At 44.6% G+C, this 23,303-nt stretch overlaps 1 protein-coding gene across 4 annotated transcripts in view; it reads right to left on the bottom strand.

Annotated features, from left to right (window-relative positions):
• The window catches only part of PKNOX2 (PBX/knotted 1 homeobox 2), a 683,220-nt gene that overhangs the window by 390,983 nt on the left and 268,934 nt on the right, over positions 1 to 23,303 (bottom strand). Inside the window, exon 2 of one of the 4 annotated variants that reach the window (XM_089658995.1) lies at positions 9,816 to 9,915. The exons of the other annotated variants lie outside the window; for them this stretch is intronic. The gene's annotated coding sequence lies outside the window, so the exon portion shown is untranslated. The remainder of the gene's footprint in view (positions 1 to 9,815; positions 9,916 to 23,303) is intronic. 4 annotated transcript variants of the gene reach the window in all.

Below are 23,303 nucleotides of genomic sequence, written 5' to 3'. Positions count from 1 at the left end.
ATCCCCCCTCATGTATTATACATGGAGATCATATCCCCCCTTATGTATTATACATGGAGATCATATCCCCCCTTATGTATTATACATGGAGATCATATCCCCCCTTATGTATTATACATGGAGATCATATCCCCCTTATGTATTATACATGGAGATCATATCCCCCCTTATGTATTATACATGGAGATCATATCCCCCCTTATGTATTATATATGGAGATCATATCCCCCCTTATGTATTATACATGGAGATCATATCCCTCCTTATGTATTATACATGGAGATCATATCCCCCCCTTATGTATTATACATGGAGATCATATCCCCCATTATGTATTATACATGGAGATCATATCCCCCATTATGTATTATACATGTTGATCATATCCCCCCTCCCTTATGTATTATACATGGAGATCATATCCCCCTTTATGTATTATACATGGAGATCATATCCCCCCTTATGTATTATACATGGAGATCATATCCCCCCTTATGTATTATACATGGAGATCATATCCCCCCTTATGTATTATACATGTTGATCATATCCCCCCTCTCTTATGTATTATACATGGAGATCATATCCCCCCTTATGTATTATACATGGATATCATATCCCCCCTTATGTATTATACATGGAGATCATATCCCCCCTTATGTATTATACATGGAGATCATATCCCCCCTTATGTATTATACATGCTGATCATATCCCCCCTCCCTTATGTATTATACATGGAGATCATATCCCCCCTTATGTATTATACATGGATATCATATCCCCCCTTATGTATTATACATGGAGATCATATCCCCCCTTATGTATTATACATGGAGATCATATCCCCCCTTACATATTATACATGGAGATCATATCCCCCATTATGTATTATACATGGAGATCATATCCCCCCTTATGTATTATACATGGATATCATATCCCCCCTTATGTATTATACATGGAGATCATATCCCCCCTTATGTATTATACATGTTGATCATATCCCCCCTCCCTTATGTATTATACATATTGATCATATCCCCCCTCCCTTATGTATTATACATGTTGATCATATTACCCCCCCCCCCTTATGTATTAAACATGGTGATCATATCCCCCATTATGTATTATACATGCAGATCATATCCCCCTTTTGTATTATACATGGAGATCATATCCCCTCTTATGTATTATACATGGTGATCATATCCCCCCTTATGTATTATACATGAAGATCATATCCCCCCCTTATGTATTATACATGGAGATCATATCCCCCCTCATGTATTATACATGGAGATCATATCCCCCCCTTATGTATTATACATGGAGATCATATCCCCCCTTATGTATTATACATGGAGATCATATCCCCCTTATGTATTATACATGGAGATCACATCCCCCCCTTATGTATTGTACATGGTGATCATATCCCCCCCCTTATGTATTATACATGGAGATCATATCCCCCCCTTATGTATTATACATGGAGATCATATCCCCCTTTATCTCCTCTTCTCAAGAGAGAATAAATTCCGTTCCTCTAATCTTTCCTCATAGCTGAGCTCCTCCATGCCTCTTATCAGTTTGGTTGCCCTTCTCTGTACTTTCTCCAGTTCCCCCTCCAGTTGAGGGGGGAATTTGTGTTGGGGGGGGAATCGTGCTAAGAGGGGGGATTGGGAGGGTGTGTGCTAGGAGGGGGGATTTGGGTGGAGAGGAAGGATTTGTGCAGGAAAGGGTAATTTGGAGAGGGTTGTGCTAGGAGGAGGGATTTGGGGGAGAGGATTTGTGCTAGGGTGCAAAATTTGAGGGGAAAGAGGATGTGTGCTAGGAGGGGTGAAGTAGAACTGCAAGTAAAGCTTTATCTATTTTGAGTGGGGGGGGTGCAAGTAGCCGATCTTGCCTATGGGGCAATGCAACAGCGACTGGTGCTTCGAGGGTGCAATGCACACACTGCTGCAGACAATTCCTCTGGCCTCTTGTCCATATGGAGGTCCGAACCTCCTGTTATGGGGCTGGGGGAAGTAATCAATGGACTATGAGTGCGGTGATGTCATCTCACTGGTGCTCCATTGAGATCTATGAGTATATCTGCTGCGGTGGCAGATGGGACTTGTAGTCTTCCATTTACAGATCGCTGTGATTGGATTTCTGAATAGATGATGCGGCTCTATGGGTACAGCCATGCACAGTTGAAACAAATTCAAAAGAATACAGGATGATACGGGGAAAAGAACCATGTGATTCAGGTAAAAGTATGTGTATGGGGGGATTGAGGGAATGTGACTTTGTTTCATGTTAGACCCTATATATTGGGTCTGTAGGGGGAGTTGGACCCTTTAAGAGATCAGATTTATAAAACATTAACTATGGGGAGCCAAAAAAAAAAAAAAACAGAAAAGATTGTGTCCAATGTGGCCAAGAGGCAGACACTACCGTGGTATCATGGTCGAATAGGAAGAGAGGCAAGAGTTAAGAACGCAGTGACTACGGCTGACCCAGAGAATATGGTGTCATTGTGGGGAAATGAAGAATTGGAGATCGCTGGAATCACACTCCCCTTTCAATGAGAAGCGAGAGGCGTCTGTTGTCTGAGCTGGCAGTTGCCTCTTTCAATGAGCAGCATGTTCTGAGACAAAAATAAAAATGTTGACATGGGATGTCCTTACCGGCGGCAATTAACAGGCTGCCCTCATCTTGTAATATGAATAATGTTGCATCACTGATACCAGAGGAGGCCGGGGGGGACCTGAGTCCAGATGGTGGAAGCACCGAATTTCTGCAGAACACACCATGCTTTATGGCCGAGTCAGCAGGAAGAAGGAATGGTAGACCCAGGCCGGGCGACACCAACAACTCGTAAACTGGAGGAATGTTATCCAATCAAAACTGGACTTTCAGCAAAATATCTGGTCGGCTACACAGAAAATCGACCGACAATGCCCTCTCCTGAAATGAAGCTTTTCACCTTTAATATCATCGATCCCAGCAGGTGGGGTGCAGGAACACATGGAAATTGTGCGTTTTCTAACACCATTATTTGTGGGTTTCTTGCACATAGGGCAGCCCATGGAAATTAACCGCTTAGCCCTCCGCGCTATAGTAGAAGTACTGCCACAGAGCAGCAGGGCTGCACAAAATCAAGTATATATACGTGATTTGCATTTCCTGGTAAGGGGAGCACACACCGCCCTACCCGCACTGCAATTGGCGGATAGGGATGTCAATCACCGAGTCCCGGTCGGCACTCGGAGATTGCTATGACACTTGACAGGAATGGGTTAACTTGGGCAATCAAAAGGTTAACTGTGTGCTGTGCGTGTTTTACTAAGGAGACATGCTGTGCAGAGACATACACAGCAGCATGTCCTTGCTGACAGGAGAGAGACCTGTGTGTAAGCTCAATAAAATAAAAAATAAAGGAATAGAAAAGTATAGAATAGAAAAGAATAGACTAGAATAAAACAGAACAGAATAAAATAGAAACTAAAGGAATATAATAGAAAGAATAGAATAGAAAATAAAATAAAAACAGAATAGAAAAGAATGGCCTAGAATAAAACAGAACAGAATATAAGAGAATAGAATGGAAAAGAATAGAATATAAAAGAATAGACTAGAACAAAATAGAACAGATTATAAAAGAATAGAATTGAGCAGAATAGAACAGAAAATAATAGAATGATACAGAACAGAATAAATTAGAAACTAAAGGAATAGAATAGAAATAATAGAATAGAAAATAAAAACAGATTAGAAAAAAATGGCCTAGAAGAAAACAGAATAGAATATAAGAGAATAAAATGGAAAATAATAGAATATAAAAGAATAGACTAGAATAAAACAGAACAGACTATAAAAGAATAGAATTGAGCAGAATAGAACAGAAAATAATAGAATAAAACAGAACAAAATAGAAAATAAAGGAATAGAATAGAAAATAATAGACAAGAATAAAACAGAATAGAATAGCACAGAAAAGAATAGAAGAGAATAGAATATAAAAAAGAATAACAGAATACAGTAGAATAAAATAGAAAGTAAAGGAATTTAATAGCATAGAAAATAATAGAATAGAATAAATATACCGTACCGGTCTTCTGAAATTCGAATTTATAATTGATTAGAAAAGAACGAATATATGGAATGAATTCCAAAAATGAATCCTTCTAACATAACGAATATGACAAAAGGAAATCATTAAAGCGGAGTTCCACCCAAAAGCGGAAGTTCCGCTTTTCTGCCTCCTCCCTCCCCCCTCCCGCTGCTGCCACATTCGACACCTTTTGGGTGAGGGGGGTGCAGGTACCCGCTTCCTCTTCTGGCTGAGTTCGCTGGACGTTCGGCACCCCCCGCAGCCCTCTTCCAAGGTTGCAGAGGACCGCAGTGTGCTTCGCGCATGCGCCGTAGGAAACCGGCGGTGAAGCCTTAGCCAAGATGGCAGCGCCAGCACTCCAACAGCTGACTGAAGCATCGGCTCGGGGTGAGGATGCTGCTGGACCCTGGGACAGGTAAGTGCCCTACTATTATAAGTCAGAAATCTCAGTCATTGTAGCTGCTGACTTTTAGTTTTTTTCTTTGGGAGGTGGCGGGGGCTGAAACTCCGCTTTAACTAAACAAGTGCATCCGAAATGAAGCAAAACAAATTGTTCCGTCATCTCTACTTACCACAACCCTACAAACTAACAAACACAAAACAACTAGCAAATCGGAAATCACTGGTAGAAAATCTGCATAAACAGACAAACTCCATGCAGCTATTGTGATGGAGCCGCAGCATTTCCAGACGATCCCACTACGGCGGGCAATCCCACTACGGCGGACAATCCCACTATGGCGGACGACCCCTCTACGGCAGATGACCCCACTATGGCGGACGACCCCACTACGGTGGGCAATCCCACTATGGCAGACGACCCCACTACGGCAGGCGATCTCACTAGAGCAGGCGATCCCACTACGGCGTGCAATCCCACTATGGGAGACGACCCCACTACGGCGGGCAACCCCACTACGGGAGACAATCCCAGTACGGCGGGCAACCCCACTACGGCGGACGATCCCACTACGGCGGACGATTCCACTACAGCGCACGATCCCACTATGGTGGGCGACCCCACTATGGGAGACGATCCCACTACGGCGGACGATCCTACCACGGTGGACGATCCCACTACGGCAGACGACCCCACTACAGCAGACGACCCCACTACGGCGGATGATCCCACTACGGGAGACGATCCCACTACAGCGGACGATCCCACTACGGGAGACGATCCCACTACAACGGACGATCCCACTACGGGAGACGATCCCACTACAGCGGACGATCCCACTACGGGAGACGATCCCACTACGGGAGACGATCCCACTACGGCAGGCGATCCCACTACGGCGGACAATCCCACTACGGGAGACGTTCCCACTACGGCGGACGATCCCACTACGGCGGACGATCCTACCATGGCGGACAACCCCACTACGGCGGCCGATCCCACTACAGCGGCCGATCCTACCACGGCGGACAACCCCACTACGGCGGACGATTCCACTACGGGAGACGATCCCACTACGGCGGACGATCCCACTACGGCGGACGATCCCACTACGAGAGACGATCCCACCACGGCGGCCGATCCCACTACGGCGGACGATCCTATCACGGCGGACGACCCCACTACGAGAGACGATCCCACCACGGCGGCCGATCCCACTACGGCGGACGATCCTATCACGGCGGACGATCCCACTACGAGAGACGATCCCACTACGGCGGCCGATCCCATTACGGCGGACGATCCTATCACGGCGGACGACCCCACTACGGCGGGCGATCCCACTACGGCGGACGATCCCACTATGGCGGACGACCCCACTACGGCAGACAATCCCACCATGGCAGACCAGGGGTGGACTGACCATTTGGAAACTTAGGTACTGCCCGAGGGCTCGGGGTCAGTAGCGGGCCCCATGAGATGCCCCTGGTACCTTTTTCATAGGCTCTTTTGAGTTTGGGCAAGGACACAGGGGCCCCATGATCCCCTATTGCCCGGGGGCCCCATGAGTTGTCAGTCCGCCCCTGCGGCAGACTATCCCACTACAGCAGACGACCCCACTATGGCAGGCAATCCCACTACGGTGGGCGATTCCACTACGGCGGGCGACCCCACTACAGCAGGCAATCCTACTACGGCCCCGGCAGAGAACCATGCAGCGTACCTACAGATACGAAGATAAATATCCACCAACAAAATGCATTCTATCTGTGAATTGTCATTGCGAGTTCTATGTGAATGGTAATGTTCCCGAAGCATTTCCATGCAGCATTCCTGCTTTTTTTTTTTTGGCAATAATTTTTTTTTTATATCCCGAGCAATCCTCTCAAAACGGAACTCGTCAAATTCCAATGAAGACAACACAATGCTCTGCCAGGAGGTCTGGATCACAAAAGCTGTAATAATTATAATTGTTTCAATGTTTTATGTAAATACAATACAAGCAGAAATCTCATTGACAATAAATAAATAGTCGCTGTCTGATCGCAGATTGCTCGGCAGATGCTGTCACGGGGAAATAAAAGACCGTTTTGTCGGTAGTGCGGGGAGGGATGTGCATGCTTGGTGCTAATACTTCCATGCTTTCACAATCTCTCTCCCGGGGTCGAGCAGGAGGCCGGCGTTTAACCCTCTGACTGCTGAGTGCTAAAACAAAATTTGTTATTAACGGCACAGTCAGTAATGCAGGCCATAGATGGGTCAAAAACCGGCCATTTTAAAAAAAAAAAAAAAAAAATTAGTCGTCCAATAGGCCGATGTTACCACCAATGGTAAAAGAAAAAAAAAAATCGGCCGATTTTCGTCCCGTCTACTGCCAGCATTTAATTACTTCTGTCCCTGCAGAGAGCTCCGCTATTATAATTGACATGAAAAAGTCTTGCGGTTGCAACAATGTATCTATTTGTATCCATTTGTATCCATTTTTATCCATTTGGGATACAGATGTTTTTATTCGGATACAAATAGATACATTGTTGCAACCGCAATACTTTTTCATGTCAAATATAATAGCGGACTGGAATTCTTCTTCTTCTTTTTCTTCTTCTTGCAGGTCACGGCTCATGCGCAGATTTTTTATCGGTAAATAGATTGGCCGATTTACCCATTATTGCCGGGAAAATCGGCCGATTTTTTCCAACTTCACCGATAAAAAAAATGTGCCGAAAAATGGCCGACCAATTAACCCATTAACAGTGCTAAAATCGGCTGATTTTTTTTCGGCTGAAAAATAGGCCGATTTTCGACCCGTCTATGGCCTGCATAAGGCTAGGTTAACATCTGCGTGCGTGGTGCCAGAAAAATCTGTGCAGCTGCACCACCCGCACAGAGGAATGCGGACCCGCGGGCGGGTGCCATTAACTCTAATGGCACACCACCAGCACTGGAAATCGCAACCGTACTGGGAACCGAGGTTCCCGTGCGGGCTGTGTTTTCTGAAGAAGTGCAGGGACTTCTTCCCTGCGTGTCACGGGCACGGGAGTCCATTAATGAGCTCTCGCGCATGCGCAAAACGGACGCGGAGATGTGAACCTAGCCTAAGAAAGATCTATGTCACGGTATCACAGATGTTGGCGCTGCGCAAACTGTTGGCGCTATATAAATCCTGTATAATAATAATAATAATGTGATGACTTGGTCTAAAATACACATTAAAAAAAAGAATGGAACACATTAAGTCACCGGTCACGCCGCTGTGATTTAAAATCGCACGATTTGTGTGTGATTTCAGCTCCACTTCAGATGCGATTTCTGAAGACTTTATTGCAACTTGTGAAGATTTTCAATGATTTCTTGCAACTTGCATTGAGATTTCCATTGTATTCTACAGTGTATTGCCAAAACGTATTGGGCCGCCTGCCTTTCCACGCACATGACCTTTAATGGCCCCCCCAGTCTTAGTCCGTAGGGTTCAATATTGAGTTGGCCCCGCCCTTTGCAGCTTTAACAGCTTCAACTCTTCTGGGAAGGCCGTCCACAAGGTTTAGGAGGGTGTCTATGGGAAGGTTGGACCATTCTTCCAGAAGCACATTTGTCAGGTCAGGCACTGATGTCGGGGGAGGAGGCCTGGCTCGCAGTCTCCGCTCTAATTCATCCCAAAGGTGTTCTATGGGGGTGAGGTCAGGACTCTGTGCAGGTCAGTCAAGTTCCTCCACCCCAAACTGGCTCCTCCATGTCTTTATGGACCTTGCTTTGTGCACTGGTGCGCAGTCATGTTGGAACAGGAAGGGGCCATCCCCAAACTCTTCCCACAAAGTTGGGAGCATGAAATTGTCCAAAATGTCGCCTTAAGAGTTCCCTTCACTGGAACTAGGGGGCCAAGCCCAACCCCTGAAAAACAACCCCACACCATAATCCCCCCTCCACCAAACTTTACACTTGGCACAATGCAGTCAGGCAAGTACTGTTCTCCTGACAAGGAGACATGAAGCTCTCTACACACTGTTGTTGGGCTCATCTGAAGGCCACACCAAGTTTGGAGGTCTTTAGCTATTGACTCTGCAGACAGTTGGCGACTTCTGCGCACTGTGCGCTTCAGCATGCACTGACCCCGCCCTGTCATGTGACGTGGCCTACCACTTGGTGGCTGAGTGGCTGTTGTTCCCAGTTGCTTCCACTTTGTTATAATCCCACTAACAGTTGAGCGTGGAATATTTAGTAGCCAGGAAATGTCACGGGTGGACTTATTGCACAGGTGACCACCTATCACAGGACCACGCTTGGAGTCACTGAGCTCCTGAGAGCGACCCATTCTTTCACCAATGTTTGTAGAAGCAGTCTGCATGCCTAGGTAATGATTTCATACACCTATGGCCATGGAGGGGATTGGAACACCTGAATCCCATGATTTGGAGGGCGGGGCCAATCCTTTTGGCAATATAGTGTATATATGTGAAATTGCAACAAACTGTAGAAAAAGTAAGTGCCCGGTCATATCGGTGCAATTTCAGGTGTGATTTGCAAATTGAAATCGCACCTGAAATCACATCTAATGAATGTGAATGTCAGTGACTTAACAAGCGCATAGAACAGGGCTCAGGAGCGAGCATGCACCAGTACCCTCATAGCAAGCATCTTGCTATTGGAGGCACTGGTCAAAAGGGGTGAGCCAAGAGTGTTGGCAGGGGTTCCTAGAAGAGAAGGATCTGAGCTGCTCTATGCAGAGCCACAGGTAAGTATAACATGTTTGTAATTTAGAAAAAAAAAAAAGTTGAACCTTTAATATCATTTAAAAGCCCAACTCTGGCTCCCCTGGAGGTTAAAAAAGCAGTTTTGACTGCAGTATTCACCTTCATTCAGGAGCTGTCCCTGCAGTACCTCTTCTCCACCACAAGATGCCCTCATAATTGACAAGGGCAAAAGAACTGAACATTGTAGAACCCAACTCTACCAGGGGCAGACTGACCATTTGCCCAAGGCACTGCCCAAGGGCCCAGGGTTAGTAGGGGGCCCCATGAGATGCCCCTGGTCCCTTTTCTATAGGCTTTTTTGAGTTTGGCCAAGGACACAGGGGCCCCATGATCTCCTATTGCCCGGGGGCCCCATGAGGTGCCAGTCCGCCCCTGACTCTAGCCCTCCTGGAGGTTTAAAAAATACACACCTTCAATCTGGATCTGTCCCTGCAGTACCTCTTCCCCAACTCATGATGCCCTCCGTCTTCACTGGGGCAAAATAATACAACACTTTAAAACCCAGCTATACCCCCTTGGGGGGTAAAAAAAAAAAAGAAAAACCAGCTCTGGCTGCAATATTCACCTGTAGTCCAGAGACATCCCTGCAGTACCTCTTCTCCACCACAAGATGCCCTCAGTCTTCACTAGGGCAAAAGAATGGAAGACTTTCCCAACTCTGGGCCCTGGAGGTTAAAAACAAAACAAAATCGGCTTTGACTGCAATACTCAGCTTCAATCTAGAGCTTCCCCAGCAGTACCTTTTCTCCACCACAAGATGCCCTCAGTCTTCTTTCAATTCATAAGACTGAGGACATACTGTGAGTGCAGAGTGTCAAAAACCAGCCCCCCCCCCCCCGGGGCGGCATCACAATGGTGGCCCTGCGCTTAAAGTGTAGCTCCATTGGGAAAAAGAACTTCCTAAGAAGAGTAGTGAAGCGCTGGACTCCCAGCCTTCAGCACTGAGACACAACCCTTCAGTTTGAGCCCGATGGCTTGGGTTTGGCCCTGGCAGTTCTCCACAAAACGGGGGGGGGGGCACCCTAAAAAGAAAGGGGCCGTCAAATTTTAAGAATCCATGTGCAGCTGTACCAGAAGTAGTGCCAAACATCCATATTGGGAGTCCAAAAGATGTTACAATGATCACAAATGGTAAAGAGAGAGGCAATGCGTTTCAGGGGCCAGAATCCCCCTTCATCAGGGCCTAAAACGGTAATCATAGGGTCTAATGGACAAGCTGTAAAATAGTGACCGTACCTCTCAATGGCGGCAGTGGCAGAATTTTGGCAGAAGAGGAACTCAGGGGGAAAATCTCCAACAGACATATAGACAGCAATAAAACACAAAACCTTGCAGAGGACATAGCACCTCCCCACTCTATGCAAAATGGGAATAACAATGTCTGGGGCTAGTCTGCCCCCTTTTATGGGCTCCTTCTGTGTTTTATTGAACTGCATCAGGTTATCATTTTTCTGTAGTATACTGGCATCTAGTGGAGGTTTTGGGCTACTACAACCTGTTTACGTGATTTGATATTTTCCTCTGTCCTCCCCTCCTGTTTAACGCTAGTTGTTTCAGTCCTAGCTAGACCCTCCCCATTTAGTTGTTTCAATCCTAGCTAGCCCCTCCCCACTTAGTTGTTTCTGTCCTAGCTAGATCCTCCCCATTTAGTTAGTTCAGTCCTAGCTAGACCTTCCCCATTTAGTTTAGTCCTCACTAGACCCTCCCCATTTAGTTAGCTCAGTCCTAGCTAGACCATCCCCATTTAGTTAGTTTAGTTTTGGCTAGACCCTCCCCATTTAGTTAGCTCAGTCCTAGCTAAACCCTCCCCATTTAGTTAGTTTAGTCCTAGCTAGACCCTGCCCATTTAGTTTAGTTCTAGCTAGACCCTCCCCATTTAGTTTAGTTCTAGCTAGACCCTCCCCATTTAGTTATTTCAGTCCTAGCTAGACCCTCCCCATTTAGTTAGTTCAGTCCTAGCTAGACCCTCCCCATTTAGTTAGTTCAGTCCTAGCTAGACCCTCCCCATTTAGTTAGTTCAGTCCTAGCTAGACCCTCCCCATTTAGTTAGTTCAGTCCTAGCTAGACCCTCCCCATTTAGTTAGTTCAGTCCTAGCTATATCCTCCCCATTTAGTTAGTTCAGTCCTAGCTAGACCCTCCCCATTTAGTTAGTTCAGTCCTAGCTAGACCCTCCCCATTTAGTTAGTTCAGTCCTAGCTAGACCCTCCCCATTTAGTTAGTTTAGTTTTAGCTAGACCCTCCCCATTTAGTTAGCTCAGTCCTAGCTAAACCCTCCCCATTTAGTTAGTTTAGTCCTAGCTAGACCCTCCCCATTTAGTTTAGTCCTAGCTAGACCCTCCCAATTTAGTTTAGTTCTAGCTAGACCCTCCCCATTTAGTTAGTTCAGTCCTAGCTAGACCCTCCCCATTTAGTTAGTTCAGTCCTAGCTAGACCCTCCCCATTTAGTCAGTTCAGTCCTAGTTAGACCCTCCCCAATTAGTTAGTTCAGTCCTAGCTAGACCCTCCCCATTTAGTTAGTTCAGTCCTAGCTAGATCCTCCCCATTTAGTTAGTTCAGTCCTAGCTAAACCCTCCCCATTTAGTTTAGTCTGAGCTAGACCCTCCCCATTTAGTTTAGTCTGAGCTAGACCCTCCCCTTTTAGTTTGTTCAGCCCTAGCTAGACCCTCCCCATTTAGTTAGTTCAGTACTAGCTAGACCCTCCCCATTTAGCTTAGTCCGAGCTAGACCCTCCCCTTTTAGTTTGTTCAGCCCTAGCTAGACCCTCCCCATTTAGTTAGTTCAGCCCTAGCTAGACCCTCCCCATTTAGTTAGTTCAGCCCTAGCTAGACCCTTCCCATTTAGTTAGTTCAGCCCTAGTTAGACCCTCCCCATTTAGTTAGTTCAGTCCTAGTTAGATCCTCCCCATTTAGTTAGTTTAGTCCGAGCTAGACCCTCCCCTTTTAGTTTGTTCAGTCTGAGCTAGACCCTCCCCATTTAGTTAGTTTAGTCCTAGCTGGACCCTCCCCTTTTAGTTTGTTCAGTCTGAGCTAGACCCTCCCCTTTTCTTCCATATTCCCTCAGTCAGTGTAAAATATTCACAGAGACACAGCTTAGGAAAGTCATTGTCTTCTTATACTGCAGAAGACTGGAAAAATAAATACTGCAACAAGTAAAATTGCTTTGCATTCAACTACTGTATCTTATTGAAGAGTTAAGCTGCCTGTGGATGACGCCCAGTCAGCAGGTGATCCTACTGTCTGGACAGACAAGGTCTAAGGAAGTATGTCAATAATTAACATGGTATTTCAAACACTTTTACATCGTCCTGTTTAATGAAAAAAAATCCTGGATTTTAATGCTCCATATACTAAATTACATAGCGAATTTCCTTTGAGAAGTCCGTATCTTATCACAAATCTGCCATTTCATTCTGTTCTCAATTCATTACATATGTACAATAAGTCACCGATGGCCCATAAAATATTCCTGGACAGCAAACAGAATACATTAGGAGGTCAGCCATGCCAAGACTACACGCCGATGGCGGCTCTGGCTGCAGCAAACTCCTGCCCTGCAGACCACAGGAACGGCCAGATGTGTTCAGAAGATATCTAGAAAGGTGACTTTACTTATGTCTCATTATTGGGGGATTTAGGTCTGGATCTGGAGGTCACTCGGGTCAGAGTTTACTTTGTAACCGGATCCATGTGCTGACAGGGAGTGGGGTGTCAGATTCAGGGGGATTAATGATGGTATGTGGTGGTCTGAGGACCATCATTGTGTGCGGCCCCATGAAGGACCATGGACATCCCGACCAAGAACAGGAAATAATGATCATAGTAACCACGGGGCCACAGACAGCAAACATGACAAACAATTGACTTTTATCATCAATGGACGTTCCATGGTTCTGACCAACAACACAGAGAACATGACCCGACAGAGCCATGACGGAGATATGGTGGGCGTGTCATGACCGTATATGGGCGGATACGGAGTGGATCAATGTTATAATATGTGCTTATTAGATTACTCCAAATACAACCATACACCTAGTCATCTATTGATTTATGTGTCCCATATCCATCTATTGATCTAACTATTGATCCCATATCTATCTTCTGTCTATTGATCTAGTTATTGATCTATCTATCTATCTATCTATCTATCTATCTATCTATCTATCTATCTATCTATCTCATATCTATCTATTCACTATCTATGTATCGTCTATCTATTGATCCCATATCTATCTATTGATCCCATATCTATCTGTCTATCTGTTGATCTAGTTATTGATCTAGCTATTGATCCCATATCTATGTATCCAATATCTATCTAGTGATCCCATATCTATCTGTCTATCTATTGATCTAGCTATTGATCCCATATCTATCTATTCAATATCTATCTATTAATCCCATATCTATCTATCTATCTATCTATCTATCTATCTATCTATCTATCTATCTATTATCTATCTATCTATCTATCTATCTATCTATCTATCTATTATCTATCTATCTATCTATCTATCTATCTATCTATCTATCTATCCAATATCTATCAATCTATCTATCCAATATCTATCAATCTATCTATCTATCTATCTATTGATCCCATATCTATCTATCTATTGATCCCATATCTATCTATCTATTGATCCCATATCTATCTGTCTATCTATATATTGATCTAGTAATTGATCTAGCTATTGATCCCATATCTATGTATCCAATATCTATCTATCTATCTATCTATCTATCTATCTATCTATCTATCTATCTATCTATCCCATATCTGTCTATCTATATATTGATCTAGTTACTGATCTAGGTATTGATCCCATATCTATCTATTTACTATCTATGTATCGTCTATCTATCTATATATTGATCCCATATTTTTCTATCTATCTATCTATCTATCTATCTATCTATCTATCTATCTATCTCATATCTATCTATCCCATATCTATCGATCCCATATCTATCTATCGATCCCATATCTATCTATCGATCCCATATCTATCTATCTATCAATCCCATATCTATCTATCGATCCCATATCTATCTATATATCTATCCCATATCTATCGATCCCATATCTATCTATCTATCTATCTCATATCTATCTATCCCATATCTATCGATCCCATATCTATCTATCGATCCCATATCTATCTATCGATCCCATATCTATCTATCTATCAATCCCATATCTATCTATCGATCCCATATCTATATATCTATTGAAGTATTCAATATCTGTCTATTCTATAATGTTGGTAAACCCATTATGGTAAATATTACAATTGTACTTTACTTATATAGCAACATTTTTACAATTTATAGTATACGTGGAGAATGTACATAATCTATACACACCGACTACTTAGTGGCCCCGTAATCTAATTATCATGAAATTGTATTTTTCTGCCTCTGTTACAGCCTCTCTGAGCTCCTGAACCTCTCCTTTGCCTCCTCACTTCCACTTGTTTGGAATGAGCAGTGCGCATTTGTTGCGGTCATGTACACAGTTCCCGGCACGCTACACCCATAGTCCATCTCCCGAGCAAGCAAGAGAGGGGGTCTATGTTCCTACATACAGTGGCACCATGGAGAATAAATGTAGTCACCCTCTAAGAGGAACTCAGATCACAACAATAAAAACAAAAGAATTTGGAGATCTTGAGGAGGCTGAGAGTGATAGAAGGGACTTTTTTGTGTTAAGGATACATATTTGGATCAAATTTTTGCATTTTAAATCAGTTTATTGTCACTTGAACTCATATGAACAAAATGTTCTTATTATGTCCATGCGTTTTGTGTGTTTTCCTGGATCACAACAGACACCTCCCCCTTGCACTATAGAACACATCACAGAAACGCAAAAAACACATGAAAAAGCGCAAGGTGTGCCATGCCAGGAAAATGTATTAACCACAACCTACATGGGTGTGAACCTAGCCTAAAGCTGCATTCATATCTAGGTGTATTGAGAATGTGAGCAAAATCGCAGCACATTTGTGCACATTTTGTGTGCGTTCAAACACTCCGCATATAGAGCACCCCATTCATTTTAATGGGCAGCCCTACATGCGACAAGCGCGGCAAAATTAAAAAATGGAGCTTTTTGATGCTGTGCGCCTTTCACTTTGTAGCCACTCATTTTGCTTTTTTTTTTGCATGTTTTTTCATGCAAAAAAATTGATATCTGCATGCCACATTTGGAGTTCCATTAACATGGAATGGGACCATAGGTGACCGCAAGGTGTGCCAGAAAAATGTATTAACCGCAACCTACATAGGTGTGAACCAAGCCTAAAGCTGCATTCATAGCTAGGTGTATTGAGAACGCAAGCAAAATCGCAGCACATTTGTGTGCATTTTGTGTGCGTTCAAACACTCCGCTTCTAGATTGTAAGCTCCCAGGATCAGGGCCCTCCTATCCCTCTTGTATTGAACTGTATTGTTGCTGTATTGTCTCCTGGTTTATTGTAAAGCGCTGAGCAAACTGTTGGCACGATATAAATCCTGTATAATAATAATATAGAGCACCCCATTCATTTTAATGGGCAGCCCTACGTGCGACAAGCGCGGTAAAATAAAAATAAAATGGAGCTTTTTGCCGCTTTGCGCCTTTCACTCTGTAGCCACTCATTTTGCTTTTTTTTTGCATGTTTTTTCATGCAGAAAAATTGATATCTGCATGCCACATTTGGGGTGCCATTAACATGGAATGGGACCGTAAAGGGAACACGAGTTCTTTGCGCGTTTCGTGCAATTTTTGCGCGCATTCACGAAATGGTCAGCGGCGAATGGAGTGTAAGGTTCATAGTTTTGGGCAAGGGGGAACACGATGATCAAGTATCATTTATTCTCATATTGGTGAATAGGAAGGTACGCCGCACACGTGGTGCCGCGCCGACGGCCATGAGGACTGTTGGGTACGGATTGAATAGAGCGTGATTTCTTGAAGACATGTCCTTAGCATCTCCTTCCCTCCTCCCCCATCAGCCATCCCCCCATGAGCTGCATACCCTTTAGCTGAGCTAACGGCAGGACAGGGCTGAGTAGGGGGATTGTTCGGAGAAAGTGGCCCTTCGGTTGGTTGCTATAGAAACCGACATACCACAGCTCTGACCCCTGAGAGGTTTTAGCACTCTCCCTCAGCGGGGATGCCAGCAGCTGGACCGCAGCTGTTAGCAAGGCCGCTACAAAAGCAGGAATCCCGGCCACTTACACTGAAAAATAAATACTAATCCCCTCCAACCGACATCAAGGACATCGCTGCAGCGCGGCCTTCAAATTTCCACATTTTTACGCAAATAAAATCAAACGCGTTAGGAGGACTTGTGCTCAGATAAAACGCTTTATCCATTAGATCGTGCAACAAATAAACCGAAGGCAAGACTCCTCTACTAGGCCAAGCTATCTGTGTGAATGTTATCATGGCATATACCCTCACTGGCCACTTTATTAGGTCCACCTTGCTAGTACCGGGTTGGACCCTCTTTTGCCGTCAGAACTGCCTTCATTCTTGGTGGCATAGATTCAATAAGGTGTTGGAGATTTTGCTCCATATTGACATGATAGCATCACGCAGGTTTGTCGGCTGCACATCCATGTTGCACCACCCCCCCCCCACCCTCTCCATCATGACCAACAACGGTACCATCAGTCCCACCACGCAAGGCAAGGTCCTAGGTGTCATCCTAGACTCTAACCTGTCCTTCCAACCCCATGCCCAATCGCCGACTACCGCATGCAGGTTCCATCTCCGCAACATCTCCAAAATAAGCTCGTTCCTTACCCCAGACACCACTAAACAACTTGTTCACTCCCTTATTATCTCACGCCTGGACTACTGCAACTCCCTTCTCACCGGCCTACCCCAACCAGGCTATCCCTGCTTCAGTCTATCCTGAACTCAGCGGCCAGACTCATCCACCTTACCAACCGCTCCGCTTCTGCCACCTCCCTCTGTCATTCCCTCCAATTGCCCAACGCATCAAATTCAAACTACTAACATTGACATACAAAGCCATTCATAACGCTGCCCCAAACTACCTCACCGACCTGATACCCAAATACCACCCTACCCATAATCTTTGCTCCTCGCAAGACCTCCTACTCTCTAGCTCCCTGGTCTCCACCTCCCACGCCCAACTGCAGGACTTCTCCAGAGCTTCCCCCATCCTCTGGAACTCACTTCCCCAATCCATCAGATTGTCCCCTACCCTCCTCACCTTTAGGCGCACCCTGAAAACCCATCTCTTCAGGGAAGCCTACCCCACCCTCACCTAACAGCCGATCCCCCTCCACTCCTCACTCCATTCCATCCCCCACAGCCATCTCCTCCTGTATCACCATCCCCTCCCTCCTAGACTGTAAGCTCGAAAGGGAAGGGCCCTCTAACCCTCGTGTATCGTGTATTGTTTTTCTACTTTATTGTCTCATGTCTTGTCCCCCATTCTAATGTACAGCGCTGAGCAAACCCTTTGGCGCTATATAAATACTCTATAATAATAATAATCTCCCATTCCACCACATCCCAAAGGTGCTCTATTGGATGGAGATCTGGTGACTGTGGAGGTTATTGGAGTGCAGTGACCCCATTGTCATGTTCAAGAAACCAGTTGGAGATGATTTGAGTTTTGTGACACGGTGCATTATCCTGCTGGAAGGAGCCATCAGAAGATGGGGACACTGGAGTCATAGACGGATGGACATGGTCAGCAACCATTCTCAGGTAGGCTGTGGTGTTTAACAATGCTCAATTGGTACTAAGGGGTCCAAAGTGTGCCAAGAAAATATCTCCCACACCATTACACCACCACCAGCCTGAACCGTTGATACAAGGCAGGATGGATCCATGCTTTCATGTTTTACGCCAAATTCGGACCCTGAATGTCACAGATGAAATCGAGACTCATCAGACCAGGCAACGTTTTTCAATCTTCTATTGACCAATTTTGGTGAGCCTGTGTGAATTGTAGCCTCTGTTCTTAGCTGACAGGAGTAACACTCAGTGTGAGCTTCTGCTGCTGTAGCTCACCTGCTTCAAGGTTTGACGTGTTGTGCATTCAGAGATGGTATTCTGCATACCTTGGTTGTAATGAGTAGTTATTTGAGTTACTGTTGCCTTTCTATCATCTCAAACCAGTCTTCCCATTCTCCTCTGACATCAAGGCATTTTCATCCACACAATTGCTGCTCACTGGATATTTTCTCTCTTTTGGACCCTGTAAACCTTTGAGATGGTTGTGTGTGAAAATCCCAGTAGATCAGCAGTTTTTTAAATACTCAGACCAGCTAGTTGGGCACCGACAACCATGTCACGTTCAAAGTCAGTTAAATCCCTTTTCTTCCACATTCTGGTGCTCGGTTTGTACTTCAGCAAGTCGTTTTCACCACGTCTAGATGCCTAAATGCATTGAGTTGCTGCCATGTGATTGGCTGATTTGACAATTTGTGTTACCAAGCAATTGTACCTAAAAAAGTGGCTGGTGGGTGTATATGGGTTTCCCTGTTTCTATAGTTATTATTTATCCTGCAATAGGTTACGAAAGACACAAAACCTCAAAATCAGTCCTTGCTCCAAAGGAGCTTACAATCTAACATCTCTCAAGTTCACATTTTGGTGGAAGTTCTTTAATTCTACAGTATATTGGGTTGTGGGTAGAAAATGGAAAACCCAGAAGAATCCACAAGTGCAGGGAGAACATGCAAACCCCATGAAGATGGTGTAGCCAGGGCCATTTGTTACAGAAGTGGCAGCTGTCTTGGGAACTTCAGTAAGTAAGGGGGCCAAAAAGAGCAGGAGCTGAAACCGATTCTGCTGAAGTAGTTCAGGACCCATTGGGAAGAGAGCACTAAGGCTTTTATACCTTAGGTGTTAAAAGGACCTTGTTCCAGCACTAAGAAGTGGCTGTCTTGGGACTATTTACACCTTGGGTATTAAAGGACCTTGTCCCAACACCGAATGAGGCTGTTGCCTTGGGACTTCAGAAGAGGACAAAAAAGGCAGGACCTGCAACCTATCCTACTGAAGTAGTTCAGGACCCATTGGGAAGACAGCACTAAGGCCTTTATACCATAGATCAGGGATGTCAAACTGGCGGCCCTCTAACTGTTGTGAAACTACAAGTCCCATCATGCCTCTGTCTTTGGGAGTCATGCTTGTAACTGTCAATCATGAAATGCCTCATGGGACGGGGGCACTAAGAAAAGTGGCTGTCTTGGGACTTCAGCGGGGTTGGGGGAACAAAAAGGGCAGGACCTGAACCCTATGCTGCCGAAGTAGATTACAGTGCGACCCATTGGGAAGAGAGCACTTAAGTTTTTACACCTTGGGTACTAAAGGACCTTGTCCCAACACCGAATGAGGCAGTTGCCTTGGGACAAAAAAGGCAGGACCTGCAACCTATCCTGCTGCAGTAGTTCAAGGGCCATTGGGAAGAGAACACTTAGGCCTTTTCACCTTGGGAGCTAAAGGACCTTGTCTCAGCACTGGAAGAGGCAGCTGCCTTTAGACCTCAGTGAAGAACCTGCAATCGATCCTGCTGAAGTAGCTCACAACCCATTGGGAAGAGAGCACTTAGGCCTTTACTCCTTGGGTGCTAAAGAACCTTGTTCCAGCACTGTAAGAAGTGTCTGTCTTGGGACTTTAGTGGGTATGTGGGGGTGGGGACAAAAAGGGCAAGATCTGAAACCTTTTCTGCTTAAGTAGCTCAAGACCCACTGGGAAGAGAGCACTAAGGCCTTTATACCTTGGGTTCTAAAAGACCTTGTTCTAGCACTGGAAGAAGCAGCTGTCTTGCGACTTTGGCAGGGAGCAGGGGGAACAAAAAGGGCAGCACCTGTAACCTATCCTGCCTATAGACTTCATGGCCCATTGAAAGAGACCACTTAGGCCCTTATACCTTGGGTGCTAAAGGACCTTGTCTCAGCACTGGAAGAGGCAGCTGCCTTTAGACCTCAGTGAAGAACCTGCAATCGACCCTGCTGAAGTAGCTCACAACCCATTGGGAAGAGAGCACTTAGACCTTTACTCCTTGGGTGCTAAAGAACCTTGTTCCAGCACTGTAAGAAGTGTCTGTCTTGGGACTTTAGTGGGTATGGGGGGGGGGGACAAAAAGGGCAAGATCTGAAACATTTTCTGCTTAAGTAGCTCAAGACCCACTGGGAAGAGAGCACTAAGGCCTTTTTTACCTTCGGTTCTAAAAGACCTTGTTCTAGCACTGGAAGAAGCAGCTGTCTTGCGACTTCGGCAGGGAGCAGGGGGAACAAAAAGGGAAGCACCTGTAACCTATCCTGCCTATAGACTTCATGGCCCATTGAAAGAGACCACTTAGGCCCTTATACCTTGGGTGCTAAGGACCTTATTCCAGCACAGGAAGGAGGCAGCTGCCTTGGGACTTCATCAGAGGTGTAGGGGGAGTAAAAAAGGCAGGACCTAGTTCAACCAATAGAAAAAAATAATTAAATGCAAAATAAAAAACCTCCATATACCTCTATATGCAGAATCCTATAACTACAATTGACCCAGAGGAAGGCAAAAAAAGCCCTATAAGGCCTCATGCACATGCTGAGTTTTTTCTGGCAGAACCAGGCAGAAAAAATGCTTCTAGTGTTGCGTTTTTATGGGCATACATACACACATTTATGCGCATACTGTCATTAGATGCGCATGAGTGTAAACTCATTCTGCTGGCTACAGCTGGAATAATAATTTATTCTAGCCACTCCATTCAATTTACGCGCCTATGTCCCTGTTTAGACGTGTGAAGATGCATTTATGTGCCTACAGGCATAAATAACGCTGGGAAACTCCTGTCTGAATGCAGTTTTGGGGCTTTTTTTTATGCCCTCTAAAATATACCTGTAAAGGACACAATGTGCATATGCACACTAGATAACCTAGAGCCGCTTTCAGGGGCATAAAAAGAAAAGCCAAAGGCCTCTAACAGCAGCGTTTTTCCTGTCCGTGTGCATGAGTCCTAAAGCATGATCCAATTTACTCCAGTGGGGAAAAAATAAATTCATTCCCGATCCCTCAGAAGGTAATTGGATATTCTTTGGATCTACAATGCCTGGTGTTATTATCTATACATGTTAATATCCAGTAATATTCACTGCATTTAGAAATGTATCCAGCTGATTTAAAAACAATCTACTGAGCTCAGTGCCGTGACAAGGCCATTTAGCGCCCAGGGTGAAGATGCCTAATAGTGCCCTCCAAAATGTATGAGCATTATGTGTCAGCAAAAATACCCTCCCTCCACCTCAAAAAAAAAAATGTGAGCGCTAATCTTTACACTTACCCCCTATGCATGATTTCCCTTTGCAAGCCAAAATTCTCCCCCAAACAAAATCCTCTAAATTTCTCCTCTGAGCATAAATCCTCATTGCCTCCTCCAAATCCCCCACTTCAAGCACAACCCCCCGCTTTCCCCCAATCCCCTGTCCTAGCAATAAATCTCCCCACCTAGCTCGTATCCCCCAGTCATCCCTACTAGCACAAATCCTCCTCCCCCACACCCCCTTCTTAACACAAATATACCCTCTTAGTACAACCCCCCCCCCCAAATTACTCCTTCAAGCACAACCCCTCAAGTCCTCACAGCGTCCATGGCAGTTGCCCCTCCTGCCCACCCCTTGTCCCGGCCCTGAGCTGACCAGGACTAGTTCTTGAGGAAGTCTATCCCACATGATCACAGCTCTTACTGTAAAGAAGTCTTTCCATATGTGGAGGTCGACTCTTTCTCCTCCAGACAAAAAGAGTGCCCCCTTGTCCTCTGTAATGACTTTAAAGTGAATAACTCTACACAAAATGTATTATATGGACCAATTATGTATTTTTCCATGGAGATCATATCCCCCTTATGTATTATACATGGAGATCATATCCCCCCTTATGTATCATACATGTGATCATATCCCCCCTTATGTATCATACATGGAGATCATATCCCCCCTTATGTATTATACATGGAGATCATATCCCCCTTATGTATTGTACATGGAGATCATATCCCCCCTTATGTATTATACATGGAGATCATATCCCCCTTATGTATTATACATGGAGATCATATCCCCCTTATGTATTATACATGGAGATCATATCCCCCTTTATGTATTATACATGGAGATCATATCCCCCCTTATGTATTATACATGGAGATCATATCCCCCCTTATGTATTGTACATGGAGATCATATCCCCCCTTATGTATTATACATGGAGATCATATCCCCCCTTATGTATCATACATGTGATCATATCCCCCCTTATGTATCATACATGGAGATCATATCCCCCCTTATGTATTATACATGGAGATCATATCCCCCCTTATGTATTGTACATGGAGATCATATCCCCCCTTATGTATTATACATGGAGATCATATCCCCCTTATGTATTATACATGGAGATCATATCCCCCCTTATGTATTATACATGGAGATCATATCCCCCTTATGTATTATACATGGAGATCATATCCCCCCTTATGTATTATACATGGAGATCATATCCCCCCTTATGTATTATACATGGAGATCATATCCCCCCTTATGTATTATACATGGAGATCATATCCCCACTTATGTATTATACATGGAGATCATATCCCCCTTATGTATTATACAATGGTGATCATATCCCCCCTTACGTATTATACATGGAGATCATATCCCCCCTTATGTATTATACATGGAGATCATATCCCCCCTTATGTATTATACATGGAGATCATATCCCCCCTTATGTATTATACATGGTGATCATATCCCCCCTTATGTATTATACATGGTGATCATATCCCCCCTTATGTATTATACATGGAGATCATATCCCCACTTATGTATTATACATGGAGATCATATCCCCCTTATGTATCATACATGGAGATCATACCCCCCCTTATGTATTATACATGGAGATCATATCCCCCCTTATGTATTATACATGGAGATCATATCCCCCTTATGTATTATACATGGAGATCATATCCCCCTTATGTATTATACATGGAGATCATATCCCCCCTTATGTATTATA

Source organism: Staurois parvus, unplaced genomic scaffold (genome assembly GCF_062004578.1).
Source record: "Staurois parvus isolate SC_StPar_1 unplaced genomic scaffold, SC_StPar_1.0 ptg001122l, whole genome shotgun sequence".
NCBI classification, from domain to species: domain Eukaryota; kingdom Metazoa; phylum Chordata; class Amphibia; order Anura; family Ranidae; genus Staurois; species Staurois parvus.
The sequence above is the reverse complement of the archived record's forward strand: the minus strand, read 5'-3'. Positions and strand labels throughout refer to the sequence as shown.